The sequence below is a fragment of the Eumetopias jubatus genome, unplaced genomic scaffold (assembly GCF_037043125.1).
Source record: "Eumetopias jubatus isolate StellerSeaLion01/CBP00866 unplaced genomic scaffold, mEumJub1_p1.0 scaffold_26, whole genome shotgun sequence".
Classification (NCBI taxonomy): domain Eukaryota; kingdom Metazoa; phylum Chordata; class Mammalia; order Carnivora; family Otariidae; genus Eumetopias; species Eumetopias jubatus.
In genome coordinates this window covers 651465-664121 of record NW_028274832.1, presented here as the reverse complement: position 1 = coordinate 664121, position 12657 = coordinate 651465, and the positions used below count along the sequence as shown (strand labels likewise).

The following is a 12657-nucleotide window of genomic DNA, read 5'->3' as shown; positions in this document are numbered from 1 at the left end:
GCGCCCCCATCCGCAGGGTGCAACGGGAGGTCCGGAGCTTCCTGGGACCGGTGTGCTGGGAGCCGGGAGACCGGGAAGCCGCGGGCGCCCCTGGGGTCAGCGGTCCTGGTCCCGCAGAGTTCCCCGGTCCTGCCAACGCCCCCTGTGCACCCGCTTCGGGCTCTCTCTGCACTGGGGTGCTCGGGGCTGGGCGAAGGGCTGTGCGGCCTGGCCTGGGGTGGGGAGCCGGCGAGCGGGCGCAGTGGGGGCCGCCCCCAGGACTCAACCCTGGGCGCAGAACACGGGAGAACGCGGGCTCAGGTGGGGACAGCCCTCCTGTGGCCCAGGCGCAGGGGCCCCGGGGCTCGCGGTGCGCTAACTTCCAGACTGTGTGCACCTGCGTCCTAGGGCAGGCAAGTGTTTGGGGGGTTAAGGTAGAACAGAGGCGTCACCGAGGTTGGGGGAGGAGGCCGCGGCCTGGAGTCTCTGGAAAGAGCTGTTGTGGGATGTGTGCTCAGGCTCGCTGTCCCCCAAATCACTCCCGAGTCGTCCCTGCTTACTGTCAGCCCGGGCTCTGCTCCTGTCACTGACCTTCAGGAAAGCCGGGTGGTGAGTGTGCTTCTCATTTCACTGGTGCAAAACTGGCTTAGGGAGATCAGGGTCGCCCTCCTGGGTCATAAGGCAGGAAGGGCCAGACCGGAGCCTGGGATCCAGGTCTCTTCAGCAGCAGCCCGTCCTTCCTGGTTCTGCTCTCAGCCTCCTTTATCATAGTTTGTTCCTTTTTTCCTTGAAAGATTCTTTCACAGCATTGATACAATAAACCACACACGAAGCGTGCAGCTTAGTAAGTTGTGACCCATGTAGACACCTGCGGATCCGGCGCTCCTGTCAAGGCAACGACGCACGTGTCCCCCCACGGGCTGTCCCTCAGGCCTCTGGTACTTGCTGTGGAACACAAAGGCAAAAGAAATAGAGAAAAGAAAAATCAAACTTCCTTACAGTTCACAGCCCATCGACAAGTCCTTGAGACAGGCAGCGTGACCTTCCCCTGGGAGTTTAACTGCCCCAATGTTCACACTTGCTGGAGGCAGAAGACAGCCTTAGTTTGACATTAGCCTGACCTCCAGGATCCTGTAAAAATCCCCTTGGAAACTTCCTTTATCTCTGCGCCCCCACAATATGTGTTAGCCATCATCCCCCAAGCATATGACCGTTGATATACCTCTGGAGAGTCTCACGACTGAGGTTTTACTGGGCGGGAGTAAGTGACGTTTTCCTAACCGCAGCTAGCCCCTCGGGGTCCTGGAAACCTTGCTTCCAAATTCCTTGGAGACTTAGCAGTATCCATTACACCCCCTAACTTGAAAGTATAGGATCAGTGTCTCCTCATGACCCCAGTGCAGCTCTTTCTACCCTCGGGTCCTACCCCCGTGCTTTAATAAAACTACCCTTTTTGAGCTAAACACATCTCAAGAATTCTTTCTTGATCGTTTTCCCCCGGACCCCATTTCCCAGCGTACTCTGCTGTCTAGGTTGACCTCAGGCTACGGGGACCAGTGCTCTACCTGCTCTGGGACTCTTGAGGAGCAGGGGCTCTGTCCTTGGTCTCCATACACTGTGGTTCCAGCAACATCTAGCCCATGACTGACCCCATGCAGACCTGAACATAGAGTTCAGGGCTTTTGAGAAACCTGGCAAACAGTCCCCATTCTCAGATTCCCTACATCCCTTCATCTGTTTATTTATTCATTCCACCGATATTTTTAAAGATTTGATAAGTACCAGGAGGCCTGGTGCTGGGTGGACACCAGGTGAGGAGGTGACCTGAGAGATATGAATGGGGAGCTACATTAGTTTTTCTTTTATTGTTTGTGCTTTTGGTATCCTACGTAAGAAATCAGGTTCACTCAACAGGTTCTCACTCTGGATGAGGGCTGTTTATGGCTGAAGCCGGGAACAGCCATGGCCGAGTGGATCTGCACTGAAAGCTCCTCGGCACCTCGGCTGCTCCTGGAGAACACACACCATGGATCACAAAGAGGGTACGGGGTTGCGGCTCCTTGGCGATCTGAGAAGAGTCTCAGAATCTCAGAGATCGTCGTCTATCAAGCCTTGGTGCTCAAAAATATGACAGAACACCCAGGCCAGATGTGAGGAGACAAGGGGCAGTATGATTTCCGAGAGGCTGTGCATTTTGACTGGGGGATGGACCCACCGTGAGCTAGTTCAATACTGGAGTCCGTCAGGCTACATTCTACATGAAAAAAGACGCAGGCAAAAGTGCTCCAGGCAAACAAAACATAAATGCATAAGTAACTGATTTACTTTGACAAGAGTAATTCCACACTAATAATTAACATAAAAGAGTTTTCATTTCTGGTCTGATTATTTTCAGACCTCTTATGACCTTAGCCATTTCCCACCCAACGGCCTTCCCCAAGTGCTGCTGCGTGATTCCCGTTGGTGGATCTTCCTAACTCCATCAGAGGTCAGCACTTGTGGCTGACCTCCCGGGAGCTTCGGTCTCCTCCTCCAGTCTGGCCTCCTGGGCCAGACACAGCCCAGCTGTGGATGCTCCCTGGGACTACTCATCCCCATAATCAGATCTCTGGTAGCACTTCCCTTTAACTACACATACTTCCACAAGGTCTATAAAATAAAGACTGGTCAAATTTTGCTTATCAAAATGTTTTTCTCCACTGTTTTTATCTAAATGTGGTAAAACTTGCTGACATGGCACCAACTACTTTGGGGAAAGCAGAACAGACTAAATCAAACGACTGACCAAAACCAACGACCAAGAAAGTAAACAGTCAACAAAGGCAAGTCTTTTATCCAGCAAAGTCATCAAAGGACAAATAACCCCACGGTACCTGCCTGTTCTACCTCAAGCCTTCCTTCCCACACTCTAAGTGGGTTCTACTGAGTTCCAAGCAGGGACGGGGCGGTGTGTGTGGAGCCCTGAGGTTCTGGGTCGGGCAGGAAGGTGTCCTCAAAGAGCCAGGGTGGGGGCACGTGGAAATGCAGTCCTGAAGGACTCCCAGAGATGCACTCTACACTCCTCTGTGTCCTTCAGCATCTCTCAGAGCCTTGATACTTGACTGATGATTAACTGTCCTTACAAAACAATGCTCTCAAGAAAACAGCAAGGTGAGACACATATTCCTCCCAAAGGATAATCATATAACTTACATGAAGAGCATTTTAAACTATAGAAGAAGCTGCTGTGAATTGCCTGAAGTGAGTGTTGGTCATCAGATTTCCCTTAAACAATGATCCACCGCAGGTAAGCTAATTTTTCTTCAATTTCCTTTCAAAATAAGTATGACATGATGGTAGGAAATGGCACCATAATGACTAGAATTTAAACGAATTAATTCTTCCCAGACTATTGTTAAGTACCTATAATCCACGGCGGCACAGCCCATCTTCCCACCTGCCTGTCACGACGACAACAGGCCTCAGGCAGGCTTTAGCTCACGTGTCTTCCCAGAGCTCAGGGGCTCACGCTTCATCCTGGGGCCCCACTCCACGAGAATGGTCCACGTGCACAGGGCTGCGTGCACAACGTCTGCGTGAAGTGCCACGATGTCATCTGGCCTGTGTGCAAATTCACCATCTTTGTTTCCTCTCTAGATGCACAACTAGTGACGGACTGTGGGCAGGACACACGGAGTACTGGTGGGCACGCGGGCAGAGCCTCGCCTCTCAGCCAGGCCAACTCAGCACCGCCAGGCAGCTGGCCCCACGCACCGCCCAGTGTGGCCCTTGGAAGCTCTTTCAAGGCGAGATACATCTGGGCCCGCTGGGGTCTCTGGCTGAAAGGCACCCTCTCCACGGTGAGCCCTCTGCATGAACGACTCAGGCTGCCGGCCTGGGGTGCGGCCCTGGAACCTCTGCAGTCTGGCCCACAGCTGGAACAGGAGAACCGCTCACGGCAGCCAACCATCATCATTCTTGTTCTCATGTCATGATGAAGCATCTACTTTTCATTTGGTCTCATTTCTTTCAAATCCAAGCAAAAACACTGTTACAGAATAGCTGACTTGGAGGCTGCAGATCTTTCCCCCTTTTGAAATCCAATCATTGGAACAGCTTTCTCCAACAGGAGGTCATGTCGGCTCCTGGCCCCTCAGCCACTGGTCACACAGATCACCATCTCAACAGTGGAGGAAGAAGGCAGAAGTGAATTTCACAGCCTGTCCACACAGAGCTCGTGAGTGGGGTAGGGGCAGAAGAGTGACTCAGGACCGGTCAGGACGGTCAGGGGCAGGCTGCGCCCACAACTACTACGGAGCTGGCTCTGGCCTGGCCGATTCCATGAGTGAAGAGTAAGATCTGGACTTTGGCAAGCATCTTCAAAGCGACACCCCATCGCTCCGAACACACATGGGAGTGTATGGAGTTGGAATAAAAAGGGCGGGGCCGACGTGTTCAGGGTCATCCTGCACTATGGTCTTGCACATCAGCAGCCCAAACTGACAAGTCACTGTGCTTTCTTTTCCAGTGTTTCTGTGAGCCTCTGCACCTACACATCAGGGACCCACCATCTGCCTCCCTCACACAGACAGGAAATAGCTTCCCCAGGGCCCTGAGGCGGCCTCAGCACCTGACCAACAGCAGTGAAGTCTTGTGCTACAAGTCACCAAGTTTCTCATTTAAAAAACTATCAGCTGGCCAAACAGGGTAAATAATTTTTCTTAGAGGGGTGGGGCAGAGAGAGAGAGTGTTAAACGGGACAACCTGAGATCATGACCTGAGCCAAAATCAAGAGGCGGTCGCTTGACTGACTGAGCCCCCCAGGCGCCCCAAGACAGGGTAAATTCTTGAGACGACAGTGCTCAACATCTGACTGGGATCTGTAATTAAAATGCAAAGTATGCATTTAATATTTTTAATGGGAAACCAATTTGGGAATAAAAGGCTTCACTGCAACTATATTTTTATATGGCAATAAATAGAAAATGAAATTTTAAGAAGGTAACAAATGAAACAGCATCAACAAAATCTAACTACCTAAAAATAAATCAAACAAAAGGTGTACAAAACTCTACAGAGAACTACTGGGTATTTACCACAAAGATACAAATGTAGGGATCCGAAGGGGTACGTGCACCCCAATGTTTATAGCAGCAATGTCCACAATAGCCAAACTGTGGAAAGAGCCAAGACGTCCATCGACAGATGAATGGATAAAGAAGATGTGGTATATATACACAATGGAATATTATGCCGCCATCAAAAGGAATGAGATCTTGCCATTTGCAATGACGTGGATGGAACTGGAGGGTGTTATGCTGAGTGAACTAAGGCAATCAGAGAGGGTGCCTGGGTGGCTCAGTTGGTTAAGCGACTGCCTTCGGCTCAGGTCATGATCCTGGAGGCCTGGGATCAAGTCCCGCGTCGGGCTCCCTGCTCAGCAGGGAGTCTGCTTCTCCCTCGGACCCTCTTCCCTCTCGTGCTCTCTATCTCTCATTCTCTCTCTCTCAAATAAATAAATAAAATCTTCAAAAAAAAAAAAGAAAAGAAACTTATAAGTTAATCAGAGAAAGACATGTATCATATGATCTCACTGACATGAGGAATTCTTAATCTCAGGAAACAAACTGAGGGTTGCTGGAGTGGTGGGGGGTGGGAGGGATGGGGTGGCTGGGTGATAATTGGGGAGGGTATGTGCTACGGTGAGCGCTGTGAATTGTGCAAGACTGTTGAATCACAGATCTGTACTTCTGAAATAAATAATGCAATATATGTTAAGAAAAAAAAAAGAAGAAGATAGCAGGAGGGGAAGAATGAAGGGGAGTAAGTTGGAGGGGGAGACAAACCATGAGAGACGATGGACTCTGAAAAACAAACTGAGGGTTCTAGAGGGGAGGGGGGTGCGGGGATGGGTTAGCCTGGTGGTGGGTACTAAAGAGGGCACGTTCTGCGTGGAGCACTGGGTGTTATGCACAAACAATGAATCATGGAACACTACATCAAAAACTAATGATGTAATGTATGGTGATTAACATAACAATAAAAAATTAAAAAAAAAAAACTCTACAGAGAACTACAAAGCTGCCATCAGATCCAAATCCTGAGAGAAAATCCTTGTGCCCTCTCCTGGCTCTGGAGGTGACTGTGCCATGTGGGGTACTTTTCCTCACTACAGAAACTGGAGCTCACAGTGTTTTCTTTCTCCCCTGTGTGCTGCGTGCACGAGCTACAGGCAGCCCGAGCTCCCTGCACCTGACCCGTACGGTTTGGGGACACAGTGGGACGGGAGCAAATTCAGGTGACTGCCTTCATCCCAAGCAAACCGGAAGTCTAGAGGACTCTTTTACATACACCAATATTACAATCTCTCTTCTAAGCTGAAAATCCTTAAATGGCTTCTTCCTTCTTCTGACAAGACCTTCAGGAAGGAGCCTGGCTACCCTTCCCCCACATCTGCACGCTCACTCACATACAGTCTCACACGCTCGGCCATGCACACAGGTCACGCACTGTCCCATGCTCAGTCACGCACTGTGTGAACTGCGCTTTGCAGCCTGGTTGTGTTCAGCCAAACTCTCGCTCCCTCGCACTGATTTCAGGGGGATTCCACACATTGTCTAGCAGACATTTCCAACTCTTACCAAGTGATAAGCAATATAAATCTGTGAAACAGAAAGGAAGTAAGCAAATATTATTCCAAAATATTAATAGTGGCTAAGTTAATAACTTTTTTTTTAATTTTATCCATTTTTTTGACAGAAGAAAGATTTGAGAGCGCACAAGCAGGGGGAGTGGCAGAGGCAGAAGGAGAAGCTGAGCAGGGAGCCTGATGTGAGGCTCAATCCCAGGACCCTGGGATCATGGCCTGAGCCAAAAGCAGACACTCAATTGACTGAGCCACCCAGGCGCCCCCTAAGTTAATAACTCTTATCGTACTAAGGAAGCCCTTTGGAAAGGCTTTTTCTCAAATAATGCTAAATTGTCTTTAATTAGAAGATGCTTTCTTCATAAATATTTTTACAAAAACACATAAAGATCTCGGTATTCTCTCCAGACCTCATTATGCACTGCCTCGTCTCCCTCATCTGTTTCCATGAACACCTTGAACATATTGTTACCGAAGCACTCGTAAAAATAAAGTTACAAAGCAATGGCCAATGACTATCTCCTCCACAGGCATCCTCATTTTTACATCCCCATAATTTCCTCATTATCTGGCATTAGCAAGTGCTTTCTCAAATGATGACAACTGCTCACTAATCCTGGTACGTGAACAAGAGGGAAACGAAGCAGACTATACCAACAGAAATCTGCAGCAATTAAAAGTAAACTATAGACATATACTAAAACCCCTTAAGGATTATATATATATTTTTAAAAGATTTTATTTATTTATTTGACAGAGAGAGACACAGCGAGAGAGGGAACATAAGCAGGGGGAGTGGGAGAGGGAGAAGCAGGCCTCCTGCTGAGCGGGGAGCCCGATGTGGGGCTCGATCCCAGGACCCTGGGACCGTGACCTGAGCCGAAGGCAGACGCTTAACGACTGAGCCATCCAGGTGCCCCCACAAACCCCTTAAGTATTATGAAGCATTTATAATATCAGCTGTTAAAATCAAAAGTTACTGAGTCCTCCAAATCTGATTGGGGAGTCACTGGGGAGAAGGGACTTCAAGCTATAGCAAAACACCATGATCGTGCAAAGAATCCAATGAAGCACACACGTGTACATGAGCAGATGCACAGCCATCCAGTCAATACAAACCAGGAAACAATGTGGGTATCACAGTCTATTAAATCCTATCCAAACTCACACTGAACTAGTGAAAGTACTTCATCTTACTGGCTCGTAATATTTTCAGGGAGAAGGACTTTCTCCAGAGTAAATATGCTAAACAAAAACACTGGACTGAGTATATCCCACAGAGACTGGATGTGGGAAAATTTAAGAACTTGAAACATTCTCTAGGCTTTCCCTTTTCAGTTCAAAGCTTCTGTTCTCATTTATTCAAATTTAAGGTTTGCTGTTTTTAACTTATATACACAATGAATATATTTGTATTTAACACAAGATTTAACTTACCCTGGTAAATGTGCCTTCAAAACTATGAATATCCAGTTGTGGCTTCTGGGCATACACATAAGCACTGACTGAAAAAAGGTCCTGGAATACAGAATATCTGAATTCATTACATTATAATTAGACAAAATTACTTGGAAATTTTTCATTCACCAACTAATATTTTTCATATGTTATGTACCAAAAGTGATGGTCGGTTTTCCTATACTTTGTGTGCCAACACTAGGTTAGGATGGAGGATAACTAAGGGAAATAATTTTTAAGCTCAACAGAGGTGTGGCAATTTCTCTTGGTTCTAAAAGACTACTACTTAATGATAGGTGTATGTCGAGCACTTGGGAGTTGCTCAAAAGCTCCATGTCGCCTGGGGCTGTCCCAGATTCCAAGTTTAAAGGTGGAAATATACTTCGTGGAGTTCTGTCATACTGTGTATGAGTACTCAGGAGTTACATGGGTACCCAAGAATTTAGTGGGATTTAAATAGTCCTCACAATTCTGCATAAGTTCTATAAAACAATTTAGCCAATTCCTAAATTTACTTGCATGTTTTTCTAACAGCTACTGCATTTGCCATAAACAGGTGACTTCCTTGAAGCTATGAACATACTGCATTTCTCCCATGTGCCTGAAGCACATCCCCACGATCTATATTTATAAAATTGTATGGGAAGGCTTTAACTATTCACACATCACAGCAACTTTCCCAGAACTAGCTCTGAAGTAGAAAAAAGTCGTTTAGATTACCCGACTCACAGGCAACAGGTAAATGCTTAAACAGTAAGTCTCTGGACATGACACTGAAGCACCTTATTTTAAGGCAATTTATAAAAGTACATCTGTTGATTTATAAATTTTAGTTTTTAAAACTCTATATAATTTTATTAAAATAATGTTATAATAGGTGAAAATGTATTGATAACAAATTTTACTTTTTTAATGGTGCATGATTATGTTTACCAGGAGATCACAAAGAATTTATAGTACCAAAAAGTTCCTTGCCTGTATGGACTTTAACCACCAACACCCACACAGGATTCTGACTGTACTGCCTACTAGACAGCCCAAGGGCGAGTGACTTCCCATTTCTTCTGTGTGGTGATCCCACACATCCTAACGTGACCGGCGTGTAACTGACATTAGGAGACAAAACTCCAAAGCACACAGGTAGGAAGCATACCTGAGTTCACAGAGGGAGGATGCAAATGATCATGTGGATGTAGAGTGACCTACTGAATTTGTTATAATCTAAATATGCTCCTGTATTTTTCAAACTGATTCATGTGGACACAAGTAATATTCTTAGTGGGTGAGTTACATCCACCAATGGAGATGATACTGGAGCCTTTCAGAGTAAACTATCAGAAGTCTTTGAGTTCTTGGGATTTCAGTTGTTTTAAAATATATATATCTATTCTTAATTGGCTATCAGAAAGCTGGACAAGTACAATGCTATACGGAAGTTTCAGAAATCTGTCCTTATTACAGGCCTGAAATTTAAACAAGACCCACATCAGCTAGGAGGGAAAGAACCCCAGCCCACTGTGTCCCCATGCTCCTCGCCAGGGCTGCTGCCTGCCTGCCCTCAGGACCCTGAAGCCACAGTGCCCTGGCCCATGCGCTGCCCGCATTTCCAGTCTCCCTGCTGCCCTCTGAAGGAAGACTAGGATTCCTTTTCCGTTTCATTAATAATCTACGCGTTAACAACGGGCATCACGTACATCTGAAGATACCTGAAGGCATTTGGGGTCTGTTGAGTCCAGGGTTCCAGATGATGGGACTTCCAGGCCATGCTGTGAGAGCTGTGCTAAGACGCAGCATCAGCCCTGCTCCAAGGAGGGCTTCAAGATACCTGAAGGTACTCAACTGGAAAATGAAAAGAGACTTCTAAGTTTAAGGTAAATTCTGTAATACAAATGCAGGTTTGATACAACAATCTAGCGACTACTGAAAAAACTAATGGAAAAAGAGAAAACGAGCCACTCACACAAGAACTCGTCAGACTCAAGCTCACTGCACAGCAAGGTAAAAGCTGTGGATGGAGGGCCAAGCTGGTGTCTGAACAGGGTGGGCTTCCCAATGTGTCCTGAGAACGAGGCACCCCATCTCCACCATCCCCTCAAGCCCTCCTTGGAGCAGGGCTGATGCTGCGTCTTAGCACAGCTCTCCCAGCATGGCCTGGAAGTCCCATCATCTGGAACCCTGGACTCAACAGACCCCAAATGCCTGCACTTGACTCTAAGCTGGACCCTACGTGGTCTGCCAGGGCCGTTTCAAGCATGGCACGATCAGCGCCAAGCTGAATCGAGGAACAGGCTCGCAATCAGAGCTGGGACCTGCAACAGGTGTAAGAATTCACAAGCCCTGAAGGGAAATTAACCATTAAAACAAGCCGGATGCTGGCTGGGCCATCTGGTTTCCCTGAGCTGCCCACGATCAAGGGCCCATGCTCTGATGGGCCATCTGAAATCAAGATGCTAGGGGCACCAACTTGTGACCCCTGCCCAAAGCTGCAAGAGGGAGGTCCATCCCATGCTGGTGACCCTCCACAGCCCCATCTGTCTCGGGAGTGTCTGGCTGCTGTTAACTTGTGCTTGGCATTCCAGATCAGCTGCAGTTTGCAACAGTGGACCACGAGCCTGAACCCACTTCCCTCACCTCCCCCTGTATGCACCTGAGAGTAAGGTAGTTTGATTAGTAAGTGCCGCTGCCCCAGAAAGTACATGATCTCTGGGGGCCATTCCCCAGATAAATGATGGGGACAAAAGCGGTGGTGGGGTATGTAAAGCCATTTTGAAATGGTCTGAAGATTCAGATTTCCTCTTGACCAATTCCTAAACATGATGTGTCTTCAGGATTAAGTTGTATGAAAGTATTTTCCTGTATGGGGAACCTGGGTGGCTCAGTCTCTTAAGAGTCTGACTCTTGATTTTGGCTCAGGTCATGATCTCAGGGTCATGAGCCTGCTTAAGATTCTCTCTCCTTCTCCCTCTGCCCCTCTGCCTCCACCCCCCCCACACTATCTCTCTTTCTCTAAAGAAAAAAATAATTTCATGTAAAAAATGCTTTGTGCTTCTTCTTCTTTTTGTTTTTTAAGATTTATTTGAGAGAGAGCAGGAGAAAGAGCGAGCGGGGGTGGGGGGAGAGGCAGAGAAAGAATCTCAAGTGGACTCACCGCCAAGCACGGAGCCTCAATCTCATGACCCTGAGGTCCCTCGATCCCTCAATCTCATGACGTGAGCCAAAACCAAGAGTCAGACACTCAACAAAATGAGCCACCCAGGCTCCCCAAATGTTTTGTGCTTCTTGCATAAAACCCTTTCAGCTGAAAGTCTGGGAAGACAACATGAAGACCCCTGGTGGCACAACACTGGGGAGGAGCAGAGGAAAGAGGGCACTTTTGCTTCTCACAACTGTCGGCAGGCTCTCCAGTCCAGCAGGAAACCCTCCTGCTGCCAGTGATTGGCATCTGAGATTCAAAGGGGCTGCCAGGCCTACAGCACGTCTGGCAGCTGGGATTTCTCACTTGCACATGGTGGTAAAAGGTGAACGGTACTGTTTTAACGGGCTCTGGCCAGGGCCTATACGAGGCAGACCTGGCAGCAGGCATGCAGACTGGTCTCACCCGGCTGCGTGAGGTCCCAGAACAATACTGCTAGCACTTCTCCTGTGAAGACACCTTGGCTGAGGCAGTAGGCTGTGCAGAAAAAGGAACGCAGACTTGAGAAAGGCCTGCTCACAAGCAAGGCTGGGCCTTGGGTGAGGTCTAGAGATGTGGATTTCAGGAGCATTCCCACCATTCCCAGATAAGAAAGACTCCCTGTGCCTGAATGATTTATTCAAGCAGCGTGGTTTATACCGAACATAGGCTTCCTTCTGGGAGTCTGGCACCTTGACAAGTGCCAGACAGAGGAATGCCTCCATGAGTCTCTCCTGTGTTTCCTTGGTAGGCACCATCTCACTTGTGTTCTCGTAACGAGCTGCTGGGGGTGTGCAGCGCGTCCTGTGAGGGTCCACTGGGAGGCGCTCCGGAACCGTGCACCATGCTTCCTCCAGATTCACCCCAGGGCCTTTCACTCGGCTGTCTGTGCCCTGGGTCCCGTTGCTAAAATCAATCATGGTCATGAGGAGGACTATGTGCTGAGTCCTGGGGGATTCTCCCCGGTAATCATTAAAACTGGGGGTGGTCTTGAAGGTCCCCCAAAACAGAGAGTTGACCATTTTTATAGTTCTCATTTTCATTTTTTGTTATTTGTTATATTTTGGGTTTGCCTCAGAATAAATGTTTTAGCGTGGCTTCCGCACTTAGAAAAATCACAGACTTGAAGGCATGAAGACTCAGAGGCCAAAGATGGGGGTAACCACAGCGGCTGAGGAGCGACGGGGGACGTGGAGACCTGAGGTGGGAGAGTGCCTCGGAGGGGCCCTAACTCCGGCATCCTCTCACCCCGACCCCACATGACCCACATGCGGGGCGGCTTTCCAGCAGTCCAGCTGAAAGAAGTGAACAAAGACCCCCAATTGCAGGGAAGCTAGAGCTCAGAGTTCGACTTCAGCCCAGTGAACTACCAAGTAGAACAAAACCAAATTCAAAAAACAGTACCCTTTAGAAGACCATAAGG

General features: G+C 48.1%; 1 long non-coding RNA gene across 1 annotated transcript; it reads right to left on the bottom strand.

Annotated features, from left to right (window-relative positions):
- Positions 1 to 657: 657 nt before the first annotated feature.
- Positions 658 to 9896, bottom strand: LOC148162033 (uncharacterized). Its single transcript, XR_015767219.1, has 3 exons — positions 9769 to 9896; positions 8042 to 8122; positions 658 to 924 (listed from the first exon to the last, which is right to left on the bottom strand). It is a non-coding gene; the product is annotated as an uncharacterized LOC148162033 (long non-coding RNA).
- Between the last annotated feature and the right edge of the window lie 2761 nt (positions 9897 to 12657).